General features: G+C 51.3%; 1 protein-coding gene across 1 annotated transcript in view; it reads right to left on the bottom strand.

The window, feature by feature from the left end:
* The window catches only part of LOC144805483 (uncharacterized), a 62868-nt gene extending 41212 nt beyond the window's left edge, over positions 1-21656 (bottom strand). The window contains exon 1 of the mRNA XM_078672028.1: positions 21527-21656. The gene's annotated coding sequence lies outside the window, so the exon portion shown is untranslated. The remainder of the gene's footprint in view (positions 1-21526) is intronic.
* Positions 21657-22677: the final 1021 nt, after the last annotated feature.

The raw sequence follows: 22677 nt of genomic DNA, 5'->3' as shown, positions 1-22677 counted from the left end.
CCCATGTGCAATAACTGAAATAGCTGGTTGCTTAAAAAAATTTCACTGCAGCTGCCACTTTTTTTTCCTCTCATTTGCCGATACCGCAGTGCGAGAAAAACCACCGACCACCACTGTGTGCCACTATGTCCAGCCCCCAGATCTAGAAGTAGGGCGTGGGCATAAGCATAAGAATCTTAATGGCGGAAGAAGGAGAGCAACGCACAAAAGGGCGCCCTTCAATAGTCCATCTAGGCGAGTTATCACCTGTTGGACCAGATATCTCGGAGGGTACCCTTGCTGTAGGTCCATGGAGCAGGAAAAAAAGGCATAATCATAGGACCCGGGGACGAAAAAAAAAATAACCCGGACATCCTACTTCAATTGTATCAAGAAGTCCCAAAAAGCAACCTTTTTCCTGCTGCAAGATCTGGCCAAGTCCACCTTAGAAACTTCATATAGGGACGACAACCATCCCTCATATGTTGGAGGGGCTACCTGCAAATCTGTCTCCTAGCCAGGAGAATTGCATAAAAAAGAAAGGATCTGGCATGCCCGGAGATGTTTTCGTCCGTCCCAAAGATGATCAGGGGAAGAGTAATACTCAATGTGATGTTAAGAATAGAACCCAGGGCATCCATCACCTCCTCCCAAAAATGGCTAATGGCAGGGCAGTCTTTAAACATATGCATATCCGAAGCTTCGGGCAGATCGCATTTATTGCATTTTTTCCCTGGCTGGAATTTGGCTAGCTTTTGGGGAGAGAGATATGCTCGATGTAACGTGAACAGGTGGTTTCGCCTCAGCCATGCTCGTTTCACGATCTTGTGTGAAAGACTAAACGAATTCAGCCACATCTGCTCACTCTGGTCGCCCACCTGGCTACCCCATAGCTCCTCAGGGAGTTTAAAATCACCGTCTATTTTCTTCCAGGATCGCCCAGTACCAACATGAGACCTCCTTGCTCCCCCCTGGCCTTGTCACCAGCAGATTTTCCAGGTTACTATATTTTCCCAGGCGGACCCCCTTCCTGATCAATGCTTGAGACCAGCTAGTCAGTTGTATATATTTGAAGCTAGAAAGGCCCGGCCCAACTCTCTCCGGCAGCTCCTCCCAGGATGCCATTGAGCCGCCTGCCACCAGGTCTCCCCAATTCAAAATTCCAGCATCCTTTATCGGGCACGCCAGACTGTCTTTAAGACACGATGGAGTACCTGGCGAGTCCCACAAAGGTGCTACATTGGAAAAATACCTCAGCCCCATTCATTTCCTGATTATGGCCCAACTTCTGGCCAGTGATTGAAGAATTTTTGATTTTCCTTTTTTTTTTAATTTCTGGTCCCCGAACTTGAAAAGGAAGCTGTCAGATGGAAGATCGGCATCTTCTAGCATAGCTCGGAACATCCTTCCCCTAGAGCTATCCACTGGTGTTTTTAGAAGCATTCTAGATTAAGATAGTTGAAATACCCAGGCATAATATTGCAGGTCTGGTAACGTTAGCCCTCCTTTTTCTCTCCTTCTCCTCAGCTTTTTCCAAGCCAATCTTGTAGCTCCATTCCTCCAGATAAAGGAATTAATCTCTTGTTGACATTTAGCTATTTGCTTAATATCAAAGGCCATCGGGATAGAGTTAAATAGAAAAGTATATTTAGGCAGGATATACATTTTAACTAAGTTTGTCCGCCCAAAGATGGATAACGGGAGATGATTCCATGCCTTTAGCTGTTTCTGACATTCTTTATGTACTCGCTCCAGATTATAAACGGCAATCTTACTGACATCTTGGGTAATCCTAATGCCAAGATAACGCATGGAGGACACAACCTCCACATGCGTGCTAGTAGTGTTCCAGGCCATGATTTCCGTTTTGTCTGAGTTTATCTCGTATCCGGAGATCTTGCCAAACTCCTCTGCCCTCTTGATCGCTGTGGGAAGAGCCAGGTCTAAATTGGATGTCATTATGAGGATATCATCCGCATTTAGGGCTACCCGCTTATCCCACCCTCCAAAGCTAAATGATGGTATGTTAGCCTCCTCTCTAAGAATCTGAGCAAAGGGCTCAATATAGAGATTGAAAAGGAGGGGAGAGAGCGGGCAACCCTGCCTTGTGCACCTTGAAATTCAGCCGTCGGAGCTCTATATATAAGCGATATCATGTGGCAGAAGTTCTCAGGCAAGTTGAATTTCCTCATGATCGCAGCCAAGTAGGCCCAGTTGACCCTATCAAAGGCCTTCGTCGCGTCCAGCATAAAGGCAGCCAAAGGAAGAAAAAAGGTAGTAGAGATGTCAATTACCCCAACTAGATCTTGCGTGAGGTCTGCTAGGTGTCTACCTTTAAATAAGCCCTTTTGGTCTTCATATATAATTGAGCTTGTCACCACCCCCAACCTAGCCGCCATAATAGCAGCAAAGATTTTATAATCGCTGTTGAGGAGCGAGATCGGGCGATATGACCCACATTCTTTCAGAACTTTCCCTGGTTTGGGTATTAAAACCACCGTGGTGTCATTCCAGGACTTTGGAGGGTCCCTTCCCTCCAAGAGAATGACGTTAAAGACGGTAGCCAAGAGGGCAATCTCCTCATTGAGGACCCTGTAAAATTACCCCGGTAACCCGTCAGGGCCTGCCGCCTTCCCCCGCTTCACTTGCCCCAACACCTTGTCAATCTCTTCAACAGAAATCTCTCTTTCCAAAGTCCTACTTTGCCCTGATGAGAGCTTTTGGGGTGGAAATTGAGTTCAACCAGGCCTCCCTCCCTGCCTTATCCTCACAGGTATCTTCTTTGTAGATGTCCGGAAAGAAGTCCTGGAACGCGCCCCCTATTTCAACTTTTGTGAGCCGGGGGGCTACTTCCCCCTCCACCCTTATCTCCCTAATGTAATTTCGTGCTTGGTCGGCTTTGGTTTTCCATGCAAGGATTTTTCCAGCCGCCTCGCCGAACTCAAAATGAGAGTTTCTACTCACCTCCCACCTTCTAGCGACCCTTGCCTGTAGTAGATTTTGTGATTGAGATTTTAATACACCGAGTCTTTCATGATCCGCACCTGATCTCATATGGGCACCCAAGTTGTTTTCGATATCTTTCATTTCCACTTCCACGTTCTCAATACTTTCCCTATATTTCTTTCTTCTGTATGAGGATCGACTTATAATACAACCCCTCCAGAAGGCTTTCAATGCGTCCCACATAGTGGGAACATCAGCTGTATCTACATTGGCCTCCAAGAAATGCCGGGTCTCTGATCGAAGAAAAATGATCTCCTCACCTTCTAGAAGGATGGTACGGTCAAACGACCAGGAGGCGTAGGTCTGTTGGTAGCCTACTTTTAATATAAATGAGATGGCCGAATGATCAGAGAGATGTGAGGGAAGGTACGAAATATCTATCAATAGATCTTTGAGGCTATAGCTGAACAGAGCATAGTCTATCCTTGACACATGTTTATATTTAAGGTTTCGAAAGGAAACCCCCAACTTAACCCCGCCCTTTCCCTCCATTTATCTGCGAGACCTAGTTGTGACATTATTGTTAAAAGATCTTGCCTAGATTTAGAAAGAACACAGGCCCTAGAATTAGCAGACTTGTCTAATTTTGGATCTATTACAATATTAAAATCACCCACCCAAATTACAGGGTCATGAAAGGCTGCTAAGTGGTCACACATGATGTTCAAATAGGAGGGATCGTCCTGGTTTGGGCCGTAATAACCAACCAGGGTATATGGAAGGCCATCCAGCACAACCCTTAAAATGAGCCACCTACCGCTCCTATCCTCCCTGTACTCCACAATTTGTGCTTTGGCCTGCTTCTTGAAAAAAAAAAGCACTCCCCTGATATTTGCCGATTGGTCTGTACCCAAAAAAAGGTCTATCCACTTTTCTTTCTTTAGAATCTCTACTGTATCAGCTTTGAGGAGGTGTGACTCCTGTATGACTATAAACTGTGCCGGGCAGTCTCTCAAAATTAGTTATAATGATCACTGTGCAGGCACCGACCGTCGTGTCTTCTTCAGTCAATTCTGGTTACACAGCTCACCAGCTGTAGGACGACAGCATGCTATATCACAGGAAATGATGAGTTTGATTAAGCGTTATGTGTCTGAATTGCATATTCTGGTGCCTAAAACTGCCAGCAGAAAACCGGATGCATCCATCCCATGTGCAATAACTGAAATAGCTGGTTGCTTTAAAAAACTCCACTGCAGCTGCCACTTTAAAAGCAACTCGGCCAGCATCCTGGCGGCCAGACCTGGGATCAAAGGCCTGCACAATTTTCTGTTAGAGGCCAGGCAAATCCCCTCAAGAAAGCTTCCAAGAACACAGCCAGTATTTAAGAACTCCATGCCATCACAAATGGTTCAAAAACAACTCATCTGGCAAGCTGTTGGACTTGGCCCTCCTGGCAGGGTCACCCCTAAAACTTTTTGCTTTTAAGTGTGACATGGTGTTAGTGATTTTTTGCTTCTGCGCACTTTCACTGTATCCCAGTGGAAAGTGCGTGCGCACTCTGAGTGCGTGTGGTGAGATTAGCCTGCCCTCCCATAGGAATGCTTGGGGAATGTATGTATCCATGTTAGTTCTTGATGCGTGGGGAGTGCAGGTACGAGTTTGATATGTCCGTACTTGTGTGATTAAATGCTGCGCAATGATGTGTGCGGCGTGATTGTGCCTAGTGTGGAAGTGCCACTTCTAGAAGTTGCCATATTTGTGTAATTTGTGTCTGCCGTGTGATTGGCTGGAGCTGGCTGGTGAGCCAGGCTCCATGAGTCATGATGGGTCTGCCCCGGTGGTGAGTGTTGAGATTAGCATGCTTATGTGAGGGAGTGGTGCACCTGGGACCTGAATAGGGTTGGGCTTTCCCCACAAAATGCTGGCTCCGCCCCCTATGCTTTATTTCTATTTTGGACCTTGATTTTGGCCTATAGCGCTAGGGAGCGCGTTCACCCCTTTGGCCGGTGCCCGCCCGGCATTTCGAAAGTCCCGTGTCCGCGAACGAAATCGCCACCGCCACCCGGCCGGAAGTCAGGCGGGCCGAGGGTGGGGCAAAGGGACATCCGGAAGCCCAGGCGGGAGCCTACCCCGCACTGGGAAGTGCTGCACGAAGAGTCTAAAGCCTAGCGAGGCTCCCATGAGGAAGGAGCCCTGCCCGCGGCCACAGGGGAAGTGAGGAGAGCCATCGCAGAGCCGGATACGAGACCCGGTGAGTGCCTGCAGAGGAGGGGGGGAGCGTCGGGGCACCTTGCCGGGGCCTGCCCCGCCCCCCAAGTGCGAAGCCCCCAAAAGTGCAAGCCTGAAGGGCTCCAGGTGCCCATTTGTTTTCTAGAGCCTGAGAGGCTCCTCAAGGCGCAGCAGTTGTCCCAGAGCCCGAGAGGCTTGTGGGGTCATATTTGTGTTAGAGCCTGAGAGGCTCCTCATCGCCCCAGTTGTTCTTGAGTCCCCCGTGAGGGACTCCAACGTAATCGGGGGCATCGTCAATCGTTTCTAGTGTGGTAGAGTGGCCCCAGCAGTCAGCGGGCCGCTCTCACTCGCCCCCCAGTGATCTAGAGGCACGAGGCTCACAAGTGCTTTGGTGGCCAGAGCCTGCGAGGCTCTACCGTGTTGGTCACATCTTGTCTACTACAGCTGCCCAGCACTTAGTGGGCAGCTGCCACATTTAGGCTTGTCCTTGGCTGCCTGTGCAGCCCGCCCTGACATTTCAGTTGGCCTAAGGGACAGTTCTAGTGTTGTGCCTATGTGCACCTTGCGCAACTTGTGTTTTACTTGCCAATGTGATTTCTGCACAAATGTTCCTTGCTGCACCTCTGAATGTTGTGATGCATCATGTGTAATGTGTTCTTGCTTATACCCCTACATGTATTGTGATACTTAGGTGGTTGTTCTTTCTAGTACAGGTGTGCTAGTGAGGTCCTGGTTCCCTGCGTAATATTCTCCTAAAGTGGTTAGGGTTGCGTAGGTGGTACTTACCTTTTTATACCAGTGATAACTGGTTGTGTGCTAAATTTGCTATTTTGTGCTACAGTGATTATGCTATGATCTACAACGAACTATTTCTAAAAGTATTTCTAGTTCTAAAAGTGCTTATTCCTGACAGGGGTCCACGTGGCCCTGTCCCATGTACATAATCCCCTGTAAATTCTGCCCGTGCCTGTGGTCACATTGTAAAGTGTGTGTTTTTATCTAATGTGTTTTGGTATAATACAAAGGCTATTTTTACATATAACCTTGTGTGGAGTTTCCTTTGTGGTGGGCCTTGGGTGTTGTTGTTGGGTGCACGCGCAAACACTTAACCTACATAGTCTCCGGGATTAGCCTTGCTGCTCGCGCGACGTTACCTAGAGGGTGAGCAGGGGTTGTCTTTGGCGGGTAACTCCCTTGCCCTGACTTGGGAGTGGTGGTTTCTGCCTGGCTTTGGCGCAAGCCTTAACCAACCAGAAATCCCATTTCTAACATTGGTTGGCAGCGGAAGGGATACGGATTTATGTTTGCATTGTACCGCAGTGGCAACTGGCCACACCACAAAACTCTGCATTTTAGATGATCACATTTTGGGGATTATTGTTTTTAAGTTTATGCTAAAAGTCATTTCTTGGAAAATGTGTTTCTTGTGCACTGTGAGTTAGGTGTTGCTAGCTCTGGGTGGTTTCTATCCCCTAAGTGCAGTGTGAGTTTTTCTGGATTCACCAAAGGGTGAGATCCAGTGGTGGCAGAATGATAGTGTCCAGTACATTTGTTCCCCGCCCCGCTCCCAGAGTTTGGTACCTGTGTCACATGTGGTCAGGTTGAGAAATCATGGGTGGTAGAAACTGCCTTACCGGTCCGAGGAGGTGTTGTGTGTGGATGAATGGTGTGTGACACTAGACAAGTGAGTGTGAGTTCTCTGGGATAGGGAGCTTGCTGAATATTTTTTGAATTGTGTACTCCTGTTTTAGCTCAGACCCCTAGATTCCTTGTGTTAAACTTTTCTCGAGAACGTCCGCCAAAATGGAGCCTGCTTTTGATTTCTGTGGTCTGTTTAGATACAGTATGTTAGAGTTGGTAAGGTTCTGTGAAGAGAGAGACATAAAGGTGGGTGGGTCAGACACCCAGTCCATGCTTAGGGACAGCCTGATCCTATGGCAAAAGGGTCAATGGGATCTTGAGCGCAGTGGGGAAGATAGGGCCCGGGGCGCACGCCAGGAGGGTGGTGGGTCTGTGGGGAGCCCTGAAGAGTCTGAGGAAGAGGAAGAAGATGACAGTGCATGGGTGCCAGCAGATAGTGAAGACCCCATAGATAGGGAGTCCCTTGCTGGGTCCAGTGTCAGTTGCAGCACCCCATCCCTTTCCCTGTCCCTGTCCCCAGAGGAGTGGGTAGATAGGAGGGGAGAGAGGGAGCACCAGCTGGCTTTGGAGAAGCTCAGGTTAGAGCATGCCAAGGAGATAGCGCAGCTGGGTGTGCAGGAGAGGATGGCGGAGGCTGAGAGGGCCTTTTTGGCCAGAGAGAAATTAGCTCAGGAGGGTAGATTGTCCCCTGAGCGCTGTTATAATTTTCTGGATTCCCCCGGGAGGGTTCAGTCCAGTGGTAGCAGCTATATAGAGCCCAGTGCAAGAAGTCCCACTCCCAGTTCCCAACGTATGGTACCTTGTTCCCAAGAGGAGGAGAACAGGTTGAATTTCAGGACCGATACGAAACCCCCTCACCAGCGTTGGGTGTATTTTTTGGATGACTGTCATGATGCCATGATGGATTGGCTGATGTTTACCCCGGAACAGGATTTGGATGGAGCAGTGAATAGGTTCCTCAAAGAGCAGTTGCTCAGTATTTGTTGTCCAGGGTTGCGCCAGCACCTGTTGAGGTTTGAATGCTTTAGTCCTTGAAAGCTTGCAGAGGAAGCAGAGCGCTGGGAAAGTGCTAGGGGTTCTGAAGAGTGCTTGGTGAGTGATTCCAAAAGTAGTAGTTCAGGTATCTTCCAGCCCAGCATGGTGGAAGAGGTTCAGAGTAGCCCAGCTAGGTCCCAGGGTAGCGAGAAGGGTATAGAGGCTTACTACCTGGCTCAGTGGAGCAGGAGTCAGTGGGTGGCTGAGAGTCCCCAGATGCCCGAAGCCCTGTCTCAGAACCTGGGTGGTTTCTTGAGGGAACACCAGGTTGGGGACCTAGGCTGTCCTGTTAGCCCATTTGAGGAAGATCACCTAGTGTATAGAGGACCTGGAGCATCTGTAAATAGAGCTCCAGGGGTTCTTGTGTCCGGCAGTGCTACTCCAGTTGGGAGGGCACAGAAGTCTGAAGTGAGGAGTGAATGGGGGATGTGTTCCCCAGTGGGAGAACCAGTGGGTCAGGGACTACCCAGTAGGGCTAAGTTCCTGTGTAGTGACCATGGTGACACCACTTCTGTTCTGGGGGATCTTCGCGCACTGTCAGATGGACAGGGGACGGGAGATCTGCGCCAGACAGATAGTCACACGACATATGAGTCATGTGTCAGCCTCAGGAGATGATGTGTGAGTCCCCAGAAGTCCTGGAGTGCCAGGCAATTATTCCACCAAAGGTTTTAGACCGGAGGTTGGGAGGCCAGGTTCAGGATCCACCTGACCTGAAGGGAGGGATGTCTGTAACCAGTGTCCTGACCGGTTCATCTCCCAGAGGTACCGCCCCAGTTGGTAGGGAGCAAGACTCTGGAAGGGGGTGCAGAGGGTGGGAGAGCCCACCTCTGACCCTGGTGCAACCTGAGGGGTTATACCCTGGGTTGGAATGGCATTCTAGGAGTACCTCTCGCCGGAGGAGGAGGAACCCTAGGAGAAGAGGTAGGGTGAGGAGAGCCTTCCCTGAGACTCCTGATCTGCCTGAGGGTGTAGACCCTAGGCTGGTGAACCAGTGGCAGTCTAGCCCTGTCCTGCAGACAGGAAGAGTGGATAAGGGCTACTATGTACCAGGGGTTACTACCCCCCACTCTGTGAATAGGCAAGGACCGGTGGCACCTGGGTGGCCTAGGGCCTGGTCCTGGCCGTGGACAGCTTGGGAGTACCAGTGGGGTAGCCCAGTTGTTCCAGACAGTGTTTTTAGAAGGAACCCCATGGGTTCACCGTGGCGTAGAACAGGAGGGAGTCCCTGCAGTTGCGGGCCCGCGTTTGTTTTCTATCGCCCAAAGCATTGAAGTCCATCACAGTGGTGATTGGTCTACCCTGCATTTTGGCTGGAAGCGGGTTGTGTTGGACTTGGCCCTTCTGGCAGGGTCACCCCTAAAACTTTTTGCTTTTAAGTGTGACATGGTGTTAGTGATTTTCTGCTTCTGCGTACTTTCACTGTGTCCCAGTGGAAAGTGCGTGCGCACTCTGAGTGCGTGTGGTGAGATTAGCCTGCCCTCCCATAGGAATGCATGTGGAATGTATGTATCCATGTTAGTTCCTGATGCGTGGGGAGTGCAGGTGCGAGTTTGGTATGTGCGGACTCGTGTGATTAAATGCTGCGCAATGATGTGTGCGGCGTGATTGTGCCTAGTGTAGAAGTGCCACTTCTAGAAGTTGGCATATTTGTGTAATTTGTGCCTGGCGTGTGATTGGCTGGAGCTGGCTGGTGAGCCAGACTCCATGAGTCATGATGGGTCTGCCCCAGTGGTGAGTGTTGAGATTAGCATGCTGATGTGAGGGAGTGGTGCACCTGGGACCTGAATAGGGCTGGGCTTTCCCCACACAATGCTGGCTCTGCCCCCTGTGGTGCGTCTAATGACCCTAGCCTGCCTAGTGAATAGGAAGGGTGGCTGAGCACATCAAGAGTGCTCCAAAACCAGCTGCGACTGGTTTCTCCCCCACCCTGCACCCAAGACAAAGGTTTTAACTGTATAAAAAGGGGCTGTGTCCCCTTACAGGTTGTTCTCTTCCAGGATCCTATCTGAGGGGGTCTGCTGCTGCTGCTGGGCGCCAGGAGGACCGCCACTTGGACTGCCTCCCTGCCTGGAGGCCCAGTGAGCTGGCTCTGGGCCCAGCCTTGCCCCCCCTGCCTGCCTAAAGAACTTTGCTGGAGCTCTACCTTGGCTTATAGCGCCTGGGAGCGCTTTATTTTTCTGATAGCGCTTGAGAGCGCTTTATCTTGCCCTTCAGCGCTTGGGAGCACTGTGACCCTCTGCCTAGTGCTGGGAGAGCTTTATTTCTATTTTGGACCTTGATTTTGGCCTATAGCACTAGGGAGCGCGTTCACCCCTTTGGCCGGTGCCCGCCCGGCATTTCGAAAGTCCCGTGTCCGCGAACGAAATCGCCACCGCCACCCGGCCGGAAGTCAGGCGGGCCGAGGGTGGGGCAAAGGGACATCCGGAAGCCCAGGCGGGAGCCTACCCCGCACTGGGAAGTGCTGCACGAAGAGTCTAAAGCCTAGCGAGGCTCCCATGAGGAAGGAGCCCCGCCCGCGGCCACAGGGGAAGTGAGGAGAGCCACCGCAGAGCCGGAGACGAGACCCGGTGAGTGCCTGCAGAGGAGGGGGGGAGCGTCGGGGCACCTTGCCGGGGCCTGCCCCGCCCCCCAAGTGCGAAGCCCCCAAAAGTGCAAGCCTGAAGGGCTCCAGGTGCCCATTTGTTTTCTAGAGCCTGAGAGGCTCCTCAAGGCGCAGCAGTTGTCCCAGAGCCCGAGAGGCTTGTGGGGTCATATTTGTGTTAGAGCCTGAGAGGCTCCTCATCGCCCCAGTTGTTCTTGAGTCCCCCGTGAGGGACTCCAACGTAATCGGGGGCATCGTCAATCGTTTCTAGTGTGGTAGAGTGGCCCCAGCAGTCAGCGGGCCGCTCTCACTCGCCCCCCAGTGATCTAGAGGCACGAGGCTCACAAGTGCTTTGGTGGCCAGAGCCTGCGAGGCTCTACCGTGTTGGCCACATCTTGTCTACTACAGCTGCCCAGCACTTAGTGGGCAGCTGCCATGTTTAGGCTTGTCCTTGGCTGCCTGCGCAGCCTGCCCTGACATTTCAGTTGGCCTGAGGGACAGTTCTAGTGTTTTGCCTATGTGCACCCTGCGCAACTTGTGTTTTACTTGCCAATGTGATTTCTGCGCAATTGTTCCTTGCTGCACCTCTGAATGTTGTGATGCATCATGTGTAATGTGTTCTTGCTTATACCCCTACATGTATTGTGATACTTAGGTGGTTGTTCTTTCTAATACAGGTGTGCTAGTGAGGTCCTGGTTCCCTGCGTAATATTCTCCTAAGGCGGTTAGGGTTGTGTAGGTGGTACTTACAATTTTATACCAGTGGTTACTGGTAGTGTGCTACATTTGCTATTTTGTGCTACAGTGATTATGCTATGATCTACAACGTACTATTTCTAACAATATTTCTAGTTCTAAAAGTGCTTATTCCTGACAGGGGTCCACGTGGCTTAGTCCCATGTACATAATCCCCTGTAAATTCTGCCCGTGCCTGTTGGCACATTGTAACGTGTGTGTTTTTATCTATTGTGTTTTGGTATAATACAAAGGCTATTTTTACATATTTAACCTTGGGTGGAGTTTCCTTTGTGGTGGGCCTTGGGTGTTGTTGCTGGGTGCACGCGCAAACACTTAACCTACATAGCCTCTGGGATTAGCCTTGCTGCTCGCGCCACGTTACCTAGAGGGTGAGCAGGGGTTGTCTTTGGCGGGTAACTCCCTTGCCCTGACTTGGGAGTGGTGGTTTCTGCCTGGCTTTGGCTCAAGCCTTAACCAACCAGAAATCCCATTTCTAACACAGGCCCAGACCCTCACCCCCCATCCTCAAGACTCCATCCCACACAACTAGCCTGCCCTGACATTCATACAACCTGGGCAACACACACTGTGTGCTGTGGAAGCCACAGGGAACACAAGACAATTTGGTTCATACACTTGCTCACTCACTTTGGGTCCTTAGGGAAGGGAAGAACATCAACTATTAAAAGTTAACAGTTTTCTGTTTTTACTGCATTTAAAAACAAGCGCACACGCCTCGCACTAAAAGTAAAAAATCAAGAGGACAGGAGGAGGCAGCAGGGGCAGGGGAGAGAGGAAGGGGCCTGCACCTGTTTCCCTTGAAGGAGCGAGCACGAACCATCTGTTAATTACAAACAGATGGTTTCAAAGCTCGCTCCCACAAGGGAATCACCAAACGTGCACACGTTGCCATTGAAAGCAATGCGAACCGTGCACATTTTTGGCAGAAAAAGGAAATTGATAACTAAAGGTCTCCTCCTATGCGTGCTGCGTACGCGAGACCCCCCAAAAATACTTTGGTGTTTACCTTTGACAAAAAAAAATTACTTTGGGGTAATGCGTGATAATATCTATGTAGAACTTGGTAGACCCTTAGATGTTCTGGAAGTGTATTTACTTAATTTAAAGCACCATGTGAGTGTGAGTTACATATGAATTTTCCCAGCAGGTGTCGACACAGAGGAATAATCTCGACGCTAAGTCTCCTGCTGCTGCTCCGTCTTTAGGACTCACTGCCGTGCTTTCATTTAACATTAGCGGTGAACATTTGCCCCGGTCACCAGTCATGAGTAAAAGGTCGCTACTCACTACATTGATAAGTTTCCTACAAACATTTTTATACGAATGTGAACACACACAGGCATGGAAGAGACCACTGCGGCCTTGCACAAAGGGCCCCTCTTACTTTAAATATTCCCCAAGCTTTGCAGAGAAGGCAGAGAGAGAGCGGAGTACCCTGCAGGATGGACTGCACCTCTAAATGAAGACAAGAATAAACCTACAAGCAGCTGATATCACCGGAGAGCCGGCGCAGACGACGCATTCTTTGTGCAGGTGTCACATTTGGATCAGGCCAGGGCAAGGAAGGGCGGCTTGTAGGGGATGCGGACATGCCGCTGCAGTGCGACCACCGTGTCTGCTCCTGACCTCCTGGCTGCCAGTGAAACACAGGCACCGGAGCTGCAAATGAATGATGGCACCCTGCTCCCACGTGCTCCAGTCATCATAAGACGCGCCTCAAGTCTGCGCAGTGTGTCTTCAAAGTCTGGAACACAAAGTGCGCAGACTTAAGCTCCCAGCTTTCTGTTTGCCTGCAGCCTCTACCCCACCCTTTCACAACTCGTCACAGGGATGAATCTACCCCCTATGATGAGTTGGGAAAGGGAGTTGCGACCATCCTCTCCACTCCCTGACTGACGTGGAGCCCCTGCGCTGGGACTAATATTGCCAATTATTACGTTCCAGAGAACAATCGCGCATCTGCACTGCAATTCCCAAAAGCAGCAATTGCTGACCATGCTGGGTGGCCATGCTGGGTGGCCATGCCGGGTGGCCATGATGGGTCACGATACTGGGTGACCATGCTGGGTGGCCATGCTGGGTGGCCTTGCTGGGTGACCATGCTGGGTGACCATGCTGGGTGGCCATGCTGGGTGACCATGCTGGGTGGCCATGCTAGGTGGCCATGCTGGGTTGCCATGCTGGGTGGCCATACTGGGTGGCCATACTGGGTGGACATGCTGAGTGACCATGTTGGGTGACCATGCTGGGTGGGGTTTGAGTATAAAATGGTGCCTGTTCAGAACCGTCTGATTACTATTCAAGGAAAAGATCGAATTAACCCCTTCTTTCCTGAGCTCCCACGATAAACTGGATCACTCAGTTTTGTTGACGAAGTTTGTTGGCCAACGTTTCTTCAGCTGAGCGCTTTGGTGGTGAGTACGCCCGCCCTGCCAGAGATCCGGCCTCCACTTGGGAGAGAGTGAAACCCCTGGTAAGGGCTGAGTCGGCCGAACTTTTTAGCGTTGCAAGCCTCTTCATAGTTTAGTTCTAACTCGAAGGAATAGACTAAATGTAACCTGATTTCTTGCGCTACCACTAAAGACCATTATTAGTTGAAACAATTCCAGGGAAGGCAGCTCCGTAGAGACATAACAGTTTGGCTGAAGAATAAAGAACATGATTCATGAATATTATTGTTCAGTTCATGTAACTTTCTTTCGCAGCCAGATGACTTAACCTGGGGCATTGAACTTTTGAAGAAGAGGGAGAGAAATGTTTAATGAAACTCTTTACGGAATGTATCCTTGTAGCAGTGTCTAGAATCGGGTGTAGCTAAGGTGTTAAAAGGTTAGCGTTGAACAAGTGACTTCACCTGATCCCCTTCATCTTGCGGCCTAATTTTAAGAGAGCCGGTATACAAACAGAAACCCTCAAAAAACAGAATATAGAGAGAGAGAGTTCTAAGTTCACCAAACAGGGTAAAAAAAACCTAATCCTTCAAAAGCGGGGGATGTTTTATGCGGAACTCAAAACTTCCATCCGAATATTATGTATGCTCTCTTTTTGAAATCTCGCTCCTCGTAGTTCATATCCCCTAAACCCCTTTCCCTTGCCTGGCCACTCCAATACTCTGCGCTAATACAGCATTCAGAGTTGGTGGTGCCTGAAGGTGGATCTCTTGATCTTCGTACAGACCTGGAAGAAGTTCCGACTTGAGAGAAACACACCACTGTCCTCCCACTACTGAGGAAACCCTCTCAAACCCTTAAATGCTCACCAACCACAGGCCGATCTCCCTGCGACCATTCCCGGTTTACGTCTTGGAGAAATTGGTCAACAGACACTTTGTTGAATACCTCAAGGACCACCAGCTCCTCAAAACCACTCAGTCTGGTTGAGCCCCAACCACAGCTTTGAACTGTCCACATCCCCGCCATGGATGACATCCGCATGACTCTGGACACAAGAGACATGGTGATCTCATTCTCCTGGTCCTCTCTGTAGAGTTTGAGACAGTCTCCCACCCCATCCTTATCCAACGCCTCCAGATCAGAATCCAACAAGACGCACTCCGATGGATCTGCTTCTTCCTGACTGGAAGAACCAAGTCAGTCATCCTGTCCCCGTACACGTTGCATGCCGGTGACCTTGTCTGCTGAGTTCCACGCAGATCTTCCTGGAGCCTGACCCTCTTCAATGCATACATGATCCCTTTAGCTAGAATCATCCACTCTCATAACATCAAAGTCCTCTCCTACACTGACACACAACTGTCTCTCATGGCCAAGACGCCCAGTACCCGGATGAAGTTTTATTCCTGTATGACTGGAATTGCCCACTGGGTGAAGATCAACTGTTTAAAATACGGACGGACTTAAACCGTGATCCTCGGGAAAAGCACGTCAGTGTGGGGCTCCACCTGGTGGCTACTACAGATAGGACGAACATCTACCCTCACCACCCATGCCAAGAATTTCAGGATCGTCATAGACAGCGAACCTTGACCCGCCAGATCAACGCCGTCGCCTCCACCTACTTCAACTCCTACCACATGCTCTGCAAGACCTTAAAGTGGATCCTCACAGAATGCAGAAAGACCGTCACCCATGCACTCATAACGAGCAGACTGGACTACGGCAACGCCCTCTACGCCGGAATCAACAAAACCCTGCTACACAAACTCCAGACCAACCAGAACACCTCAGTCAGACTCGTCCTCTAAATCATATTCTAGTATGGGCACCCTCAAATTTAGAGATGTACAAATAACAGTTTTGTAAATTGGCCAGTGTGACAGAAATTCACAGATGAAAATGTTGTCACAAATTGCATTTTTGTCCTACTAATTTTCAATATTTTGTTATTTCAACAGTCATCTTGAGGGATCTACACATATGACCCCTTTCTGAATTCTGAGTTGTGTCTACTTTCATAAATCTGCAGCTTTCCTGGATCCCCCCTGGGTTTCACAGTGGATTACACCAAAAACTGGAAGAAAGTTGAGAGCACAAAAAATATGCAAAATGGGCTAAAACTGTTGTAAAAAAAAAGTTTTTGTCCCTACAAGCTGGGAAGATGGTGACCTTAGCACAGCAAATGTACAACAATGTCATTTATAGGAAAAAAACAGTTTTCTCTGGAGCACTTTTTCCCTTTTTTTTCCAAAAATGTAAAAATGTTGCTATATTTTTCCTATTTTCTGGGTCCCCTCCAGGGGAATCCAAAAACCCTGGGTACCTTTACAATCCCCTGGATGTTAGACATAAGAGGGGGCCAAATGTGCCATGGGTACATTTTGTGAAAAAAAGTTATGTACCCTAAGCACAAACTACCCAAAATACGTTAAAAGAAAGTGCTCAGCACGTGGGGGAGGGGAGAGAGAAGGACCAGCATTTAAGGGGTCAATGTGTGCAGTTAACAAACATTTCAGGTAGATTTTTTTTCCAGAGCGAACAATTAGGGGAATTTTTCAGCACCAAACTACTAATCTAAACAAATCTGTGGTATTTGCAGATTGGATCTTTCGTTAGTTGAAATGGTTCTTTAAACATGAAGCTCCTGGTTTGATCGGAGTCAATTACAGGGCAGAAGGTACACAACACTGTGAAGACAGAGGCAACATTGAGCACAGGGGGGCAGTAACATTTGTTGTACATGCACATGCAGTGTATGCCTTTGAAATGTTTTATTCATGGGTGAACTTTGGTCCTATAGATGCCGGTACTACGCTTTCCACTCCTACAAAGATGCAGCCATTCCTACTCAGCCCCAAGCATATCATGACCCAGTGGACCCTTTCACCCGTCCAGTTCACAAGATTGGTTTGTTGGTCACTTAGCCCCCACATACCTCAGAATGTCAGACAGGGTTCCCTAAAGTGGGATCACCTGATACCGTCCTGGCTCGGTACACACAGTATCCTATATAGGTGGCTCAGACAGTATGTATTGCAGAACAAAGCAGGCAGAGCGGGTCGAGTCGGACCTGTACCACAGACACAGGGTTCCATACAAGCAATCTGTCCACGGACTATAAGTGCCACTACGGGCAAAGTGCCCGTAAAAAGCAACAAAACTGCCTTCTGGATCGCTTGCAACACCAACCAGAGGAGCAGCATTGTGGCGATGAGACGTCCCCTTGGAATGGTGCCATCTTCAGAGGCGTACAACACCTGGGAAAGTATCTACACTGCTACGCAAGGCACACCCTCATTGGTGGTACTACCTGATGTACTAAGGAAAGTACAAATGAGTACAAGGCTGCACCCTCCCTAGATCTAGGAATGAGATGAGGTATCAACCGTACTACCCATGGCACGCCGTCATGGGCGGTACTACCCGATGTACTAAGGCAAGAACAAATGAGTGCAAGGCTGCACCAGCCCTAGATCTAGGAATGAGATGAGGTATCAATCGTACTACCCATGGCACGCCGTCATTGGCGGTACACCAGATGTACTAAGGCAAGAACAAATGAGTACAAGGCTGCACCCTCCCTAGATCTAGGAATGAGATGAAGTATCAACCGTACTACCCATGGCACGCCGTCATTGGTGGTACACCAGATGTACTAAGGCAAGAACAAATGAGTACAAGGCTGCACCCTCCCTAGATCTAGGAATGAGATGAAGTATCAATCGTACTACCCATGGCACGTCGTCATGGGCGGTACTACCCGATGTACTAAGGCAAGAACAAATGAGTACAAGGCTGCACCAGCCCTAGATCTAGGAATGAGATGAAGTATCAACCGTACTACCCATGGCACGCCGTCATTGGCGGTACTACCAGATGTACTAAGGCAAGAACAAATGAGTACAAGGCTGCACCCTCCCTAGATCTAGGAATGAGATGAAGTATCAACCGTACTACCCATGGCACGCCGTCATGGGCGGTACTAACCGATGTAGTAAGGCAAGAACAAATTAGTACAAGGCTGCACCAGCCCTAGATCTACGAATGAGATGAAGTATCAACCGTACTACCCATGGCACGTCGTCATGTCTGATTTCAGTTCACTTCCTCTATTCCAACAGGTAGCTAGGAGGCTCCTACAAACATCTCCAGATTAATTACAATAGGGGTAAGTTCCTTTGGCCACACATTTGAATGTTTTGTGTCTGAGCATTACTAATTGGTGTTTAAGTGTTATCATTTGTCTATCAGCCAGAGTATAGAAGGTTTGAACTTGGGTCTATGTAAATTTCAGATTCAAAGACAACTTCATCACATACGAAAAGGGCTTGCTGAGAAGACTTAAGGTAGGGGAGCCGGCAATTGGTCAGGCACCAACGATGAAGTTTTTGAAGCAGCTATCCACAAATTGGTTTTTGGTTTTGTCTTTTAGAGTCTTTTTGGTCCTGATGAGAACCCCACCAGTTTGAGGGTTTGAAACGCGTCGATCTTGTCCCAGGTCACACAAACTGAGGAGTCATCACTGTTTCTTTAGTTTAATTCACAGTCACAAATCCAAAAATTACTTGAAATGTTTTATTACAATCGGTTTCATTCCTGAAGTGTAATTTTTGATTTCATTATAGTGTACCTAGGGACCATTGTGTAGTGTGTATGTGAAGTTTGAAAGAGGTATGTATGTGGTGTAAGTGCAGTTTGTTCAATTGTAAATGTATTGTATATTGTGTACATATTTGTATATATAATTAGTAATTTGTCATATAAGGTTGTTTGCACAAAGAATATTTCTTTCAAAAAATTTACAAAAAAGAAAAATGTAAGCTACATCATTAACCCCTTCCCTGCTCATGACGAGCTCAGCTCGTCATGAGTTGTGCCGCTCGCACACTGATGACGAGCTGAGCTCGTCATGTAACGCGCGTTTAAAAAAAACGCCGCACACAGCAAAAAAAGCCGCCGCAAGCATGCGGTTAAATTATGCAAATGATTAAGCAGACGTTTATGTTTCATTCATAAGGGTCACTAGAAAGTATCAGTTTCAAATAACTATCAGTCCTGGCACACATATTGTTCTTTAGACCGGATAGAAGAGCCCAGCTCAGCCCCAGGGGCCCCGGATAGAAGGGCCGGGATCAGCCCCAGGGGCCCCGGATAGAAGAGCCCAGCTCAGCCCCAGGACCCCCGGATAGAAGAGCCCAGCTCAGCCCCAGGGGCCCCCGGATAGAAAAGCCGAGCTCAGCCCCAGGGGCCCCCGGATAGAAGAGCAAAGCTCAGCCCCAGGGCCCCCAGATAGAAGAGCCCAGCTCAGCCCCAGGGGCCCCCGGATAGAAAAGCCCAGCTCAGCCCCAGGGGCCCCCGGATAGAAGAGCAAAGCTCAGCCCCAGGGCCCCCAGATAGAAGGGCCCAGATCAGCCCCAGGGGCCCCTGGTTAGAAAAGCCCAGCTCAGCTCAGCGCCAGGGCCCCCAGAGAGAAGAGTCCAGCTCAGCCCCAGGGGCCTCCGGCTAGAAGGGCCCAGATCAGCCCCAGGGGCCCCCGGATAGAAGAGCCCAGCTCAGCTCAGCCCCAGGGGCCCCCCGGATAGAAGAGCCCAGCTCAGCCCTAGGGTCCCCAGATAAAAGGGCCCAGCTCAGCCCCAGGGTCCCCCGGATAGAAGGGTCCAGCTCAGCCCCAAGTCCCCCCAGATAGAAGAGCCCAGCTCAGCCCCAGGGGCCCCGGATAGAAGAGTCCAGCTCAGCCCAGGGGCCCCCCAGATAGAAGAGCCAAGCTCAGCCCCAGGGCCCCCAGATAGAAGAGCCAAGCTCAGCCCCAGGGGCCCCCGGATAGAAGAGTCCAGCTCAGCCCCAGGGGCCCCGGGATAGAAGAGCCCAGCTCAGCCCCAGGGGCCCCGGATAAAAGAGCCCAGCTCAGCCCCAGGGACCCCCAGATAGAAGAGCCGAGCTCAGCCCCAGGGACCCCCAGATAGAAGAGCCCAGCTCAGCCCCAAGGGCCCCTGGATAGAAGAGCCCAGCTCCACCCCAGGGGCCCCGGATAGAAGAGCCCAGCTCAACCTCAGGGACCTGGATAGAGGAGCCCAGCTCAGCCCCAGGGGCTCCGGATAGAAGAGCCCATCTAAGCCCCAGGGGCCCCCGGATAGAGGAGCCCAGCTCATCCCCAGGGCCCCGGATAGAAAAGCCCAGCTCAGCCCCACAGGCCTCCGGATAGACGAGCCCAGCTCAGCCCCAGGGGCCCCCGGATAGAAGAGCCCAGCTCAGTCCCAGGGGCCCCGGTTAGAAGAGCCCTGCTCAGCACCAGGGCCCCCGGATAGAAGAGCCCAGCTCAGCCCTCCAGGGCCCCCGGATAGAGGAGCCCAGCACAGCCCCAGACGCCCCCAGTTAGATAAGCCCAGCTCAACCCCCGGGGCTCCGGATAGAAGAGCCCAGCTCAGCCTCGGGGTCCCCAGATATAAGAGCAGAGCTCAGCCCCAGGGCCAACAGATAGAAGAGCCGAGCTCAGCCCCAGGGCCCCGGATAGAAGAGCCCAGCTCAGCCCCAGGGGCCCCCGGATAGAAGAGCCCAGCTCAATCCTCCAGGGCCCCCGGATAGAGGAGCCCAGCACAGCCCCAGAGGCCCCAGTTAGATAAGCCCAGCTCAACCCCCGGGCTCCGGATAGAAGAGCACAGCTCAGCCCCGGGGTCCCCAGATAGAAGAGCCCAGCTCAGCCCCAGGTGCCCCGGATTGAAGAGCCCAGCTCAGCCACAGGTGCCCCCGGATAAAAGAGTCCAGCTCAGCCCCAGGACCCCCGGATAGAAGAGCCGAGCTCAGCCCCAGGGCCCCGGATAGAAGAGCCCAGCTCAGCCCCAGGGGCCCCCGGATAGAAAGGCCCAGCTCAGCCCCAGGGGCCCCCAGATAGAAGAGCCCAGCTCAGCCCTCCAGGGCCCCGGATAGAAGAGCCCAGCTCAGCCCCAGGGGCCCTGGATAGAAGAGCCCAGCTCAGCCCCAGGGGCCCCCAGATAGCAGAGCCCAGCTCAGCCCTCCAGGGCCCCCGGATAGAAGAGCCCAGCTCAGCCCCAGGGGCCCTGGATAGAAGAGCCCAGCTCAGCCCCAGGGCCCCCTGGATAGAAGAGCCCAGCTCAGCCCCAGGGCTACGGATAGAAGAGGTCAGCTCAGCCCCAGGATCCCCAGATAGAAGAGCCTAGCTCAGCCCCCCAGGGGTCCCCGGGATAGAAGAGCCTAGCTCAGCCCCCCAGGGGTCCCGGATAGAAGAGCCCAGCTCAGCCACAGGGGCCCCCGGATAGAAGAGCCCAGCTCAGCCCCAGGGTCCCCGGATAGAAGAGCCCAGCTCAGCCCCAGGGTCCCCCAGATAGAAGAGCCCAGCTCATCCCCAGAGGCCCCAGATAGAAGAGTCCAGCTCATCCCCAGAGGCCCCAGATAGAAGAGCCCAGCTCAGCCCCAGGGGCCCCGGATAGAAGAGCCCAGCTTAACCCCAAGGCCCCCGGATAGAAGAGCCCAGCTCAGCCCCAGGGGCCCCCAGATAGCAGAGCCCATCTCAGCCCCAGGGGCCCTGGGATAGAAGAGCCCAGCTCAGCCCCAGTGGCCCCTGGATCTAAGAGCCCAGCTCACCCCCAGGGGCCCCGGATGGAAGAGCCCAGCTCAACCCCAGGGGCCCTGGATAGAAGAGCCCAGATCAGCCCCAGGGGCTCCGGATAGAAGAGTCCAGCTCAGCCCCAGGGTCCTCTGGATATAAGGGCCCAGATCAGCCCCCGGGGCCCCCGGATAGAAGAGCCCATCTCAGCCCAGGGGCCCCTGAATAGAAGAGCCCAACCCTCCCCAGGGGCCCAGATAGAAGAGCCCTGCTCAGCCCCCCATGGGCCCCCGGATAGAAGAGCCCAGCTCAGCCCGGCTCCTGCAGAGATTCCCTCAAGGATTATTCAGTCTATTTCTACAAACACAGCAGAAGGTGCTGACAATCTCCTACCTGAGCAGAGACCTGTGCAGACGTGTCCAGGCTCACTACCCCTCCTGGGGGTTTTGGGGGGCAGATCTGGGTCCAAGGGAGGCAAATCTGGGGTCTGAGGGGGGGGGCAGGGACTGATCTGGGGTCTGAGGGGGGCAGATCTGGGGTCTGAGGGGGGCGGCAGGGGCAGATCTGGGGTCTGAGGGGGGTCTGTAGATGAAGATCGCTGCACAGACAGACAGGGCTCCTTCCTCCTCTGCAGCAGGCTGAACACACAAAGAGAGGCAGGAAGTGATGTCAGCATTTGCTGCTGATGCTGTCTCTGCTGCCACTGACCCGGAAGAGGAAACCCTTCTCCCTTTAATCCCATGGGCAGCTCAGTGGATTCATCAGCAGGCGAGGAGCGCCCTCTGGTGGCTGCTGACGGAACCGCCGCCTCCAGGCTTCAGCAGGGAAACAAGCATTGGCTCCTGTAAAGACACAGACATGGGTGTTATGGGAAACAAGCATTGGCTCCTCCAAAGACACAGACGTGGGTGTTATGGGAAACAAGCATTGGCTCCTGCAAAGACATAGACGTGGGTGTTATGGGAAACAAGCATTGGCTTGTGTAAAGACACAGACATGGGTGTTATGGGAAACAGCATTGGCTCCTGTAAAGACACAGACATGGGTTTATGGGAAACGAGCATTGGCTCCTGTAAAGACACAGACATGGGTGTTATGGGAAACAAGCATTGGCTCCTATAAAGACACAGACATGGGTGTTATGGGAAACAAGCATTGGCTCCTGTAAACACACAGACATGGATGTTATCGGAAACAAGCATTGGCGCCTGTTAAGACACAGACATGGGTGTTATGGGAAACAAGCATTGGCACCTGTAAAGACACACACATGGGTGTTATGGGAAACAAGCATTGGCGCCTGTAAACACACAGACGTGGGTGTTATGGGAAACAAGCATTGGCTCCTGTAAAGACACAGACATGGGTGTTATGGGAAACAAGCATTGCCGCCTGTAAACACACAGACATGGGTGTTATGGTAAACAAGCATTGGCTCCTGTAAAGACACAGACATGGGTGTTATGGGAAACAAGCATTGGCTCCTGTGAACAAACAGACATGGGTGTTATGGGAAACAAGCATTGGCTCCTATAAAGACACAG

This window comes from Lissotriton helveticus (genome assembly GCF_964261635.1).
Source record: "Lissotriton helveticus chromosome 1_1 unlocalized genomic scaffold, aLisHel1.1 SUPER_1_unloc_11, whole genome shotgun sequence".
NCBI lineage: Eukaryota > Metazoa > Chordata > Amphibia > Caudata > Salamandridae > Lissotriton > Lissotriton helveticus.
This window is presented reverse-complemented; position numbering and strand designations above follow the sequence as displayed.